The sequence below is a fragment of the Babylonia areolata genome, chromosome 6 (assembly GCF_041734735.1).
Source record: "Babylonia areolata isolate BAREFJ2019XMU chromosome 6, ASM4173473v1, whole genome shotgun sequence".
Lineage (NCBI taxonomy): Eukaryota > Metazoa > Mollusca > Gastropoda > Neogastropoda > Buccinidae > Babylonia > Babylonia areolata.
This window is the reverse complement of record NC_134881.1, coordinates 28,150,095-28,152,503: the sequence shown is the minus strand read 5'-3', so window position 1 is coordinate 28,152,503 and position 2,409 is coordinate 28,150,095.

Here is a 2,409-nt window from a genome sequence, read left to right as displayed (position 1 = left end):
AGATATACCATACAAACAATAAGAGTGATGTCAAAAGAACAAAGAGGAAAAAACAAAAGACCAATACGCAACGCCAATATACATGAATAAATAATTCATCCTCATCCATTAACAACAGACGTAACTTGACTGAAAAGAACTACAAATAGAAGAAACAAATGCTTTTAGTTTTAACAATATTCTTTTGTTGGTTGTTTTTTTTTTTTTTTTTTCTCGGAAAACAATAAGTGGAATTTAAGGGAGTTTGGGGCGGTTTCTATAATAAAGATCTACTTTTGTCTGTCACTTTCAAAGAAAGGACACACAAACAAATAGTGAAACTCATCAGCAATGTCGTTTGTGGAACATTTATCACAGATTCTTTCGTTTCTTGGTAAATTGTTAAAACGATGCTGAATTTTCACGATACGTCGGTGGTATAATCAGCCAATGTCACACTACAAAAAATTATAACCCAGAGGTGCTTTCTTACACTCTCTCACTCTCTCTCCCTGTGTGTGTGTGTGTGTGTGTGTGTGTGTGTGTGTGTGTGTGTGTTTATATGCGCGCGCGCGCGCCTTAATGAGTGCATGCGTGCGTGCCAGCATGTGTGTCAATTCAAGGGAACAGGACGCGCCCCCCCCCCATCCCCCCTCCCCCCCTCCCTGCTCTTGTTTGTACGTGCTCGCGCGCGCGCGTGTTTGTGTTTGTACGTGCACGCGCGTGTGCATCTGTGAGTCTGTGAGTCCGTGTACTGAGTGTGTGTGACAGGCCAAATCATGTCAAGGCTCCACAGCAGACACTATCATAATTATGGCTTGTGTTGTTGTCATGCCGTACAACTGCCTTTTATATTGCGAGCAGTTGTCAATGTCTCTGGCTGTTGTGGTGGTGTTTTGTAGTTGTTCTTGACCTTAAGATGTGGTTGAAAATGCTTGGGGTGGGGTGTGGGGGTGGGGGGGTGGGGGTGGCCAGTAGGGTGGGGCTGGGGGGCGGGGGGGGGGGGGGGGGGGGGGCGGCTGGAGGAAAGAAAGAGGTTGAGAAACTGAAAGAAAGGACGGAGGAAGAATGGAAGAGTGAATGAAAGAGCGGAGAGACAGACAGACAGACAGAAGGAAGACAGAAAGAAAGGAAGGAAGGAAGGAAGGAAGGAAGGATAAGAGGGGAATCAAAAGAAGAAAGAAAGAAAGAAAAGAAGGAAACCAGCGAGAGAGAGTGATAGTGAGTGAGTGAGTGAGTTTGTGTGTGTGTGTGTGTGTGTGTGTGTGTGTGTGTGTGTGTGTGTGTGTGTGTGTGTGTGTGTGTGTGTGTGTGTGTGTGAGCAAAGGAAAAAGAAAGTTAAAATGCAAACGAGAAAGAAAGAAGGACAGGGAGAGAAACAAAGAGAGAGAGAGCAAGAGAGAGAGAGAACGGGAGAAAGATTGAGAGAGAGAGAGGGGGAAAAAGAGAGAGAGAGACAGACAGAGACAGAGAGGGAGAGACAGAGACAAAGAGAATGCAGACGTCTGTTTGTCACTCCACCCCCCACCTCCACCCCCCTACCTCCTCTCCCACCCCTTTCTCGATTTCTGTTCACCCTGTCCCGTTTCTCTTTGTATGTGATTTGAATTCCAAAACTGACATGTTGAACGTCGTTCTTTCTCTGTCTCTGGACCTTGTATTTGGAATGAACTTCCTCTTTCGTTTCCTCTTTCGGGTCACCGCACTCAGCTCTTTCAACTCCGGCCTTAAAACCCACCTCTTCACAAGGAGAGCTTCCCTCCCATACCTCTTCCTTGTCTTTAGTTTCTTCTCCAGTATTAGAGTTATGCATGTATGCGTGTGAATGACTGGTGTGAAAGCGCTTAGATTTGTCTCTGCACAAGATTCAGCGCTGTATAAATATTACTATTATTATTATTATTAAATCGTTTTGTGAATCTCGTCTGGTACGATACAATAAATCTTTTATTCTTCCATTTGGAAACTGTTTGCACATCCACAGGCTCGTCACTCACCGTACACAATTTTTTTTAATTTTTCAGTTTTGATTACACATATATATTTAACATAAGTACTTAAATACATCAATCAAATACATAAATAGGATAAGAAAGAGTACATGATAAATTAAACATAAGGTGCAGAAAGACATGACGACGTACATAATAGTGAAAATAGGTACTGCAACTCAAGTATATAGGTGATTTGAATATATCCAAAAAAAACCACCAACAACAACAACAACAAAAACAACAACACAAAACACCACCAGCACCAAAACAACAACAACAACAACAAAACAAACAAACAAAAACACACACACAAAAACAACAACAACAACAACAACAACAACAACAAAAAACCCCACAAAAAACAAACAAACAAAACATACCATTCCACCCGAGGTACACATTAACTATCTCAGCCCACAGTGGTAAAAAGTTACGT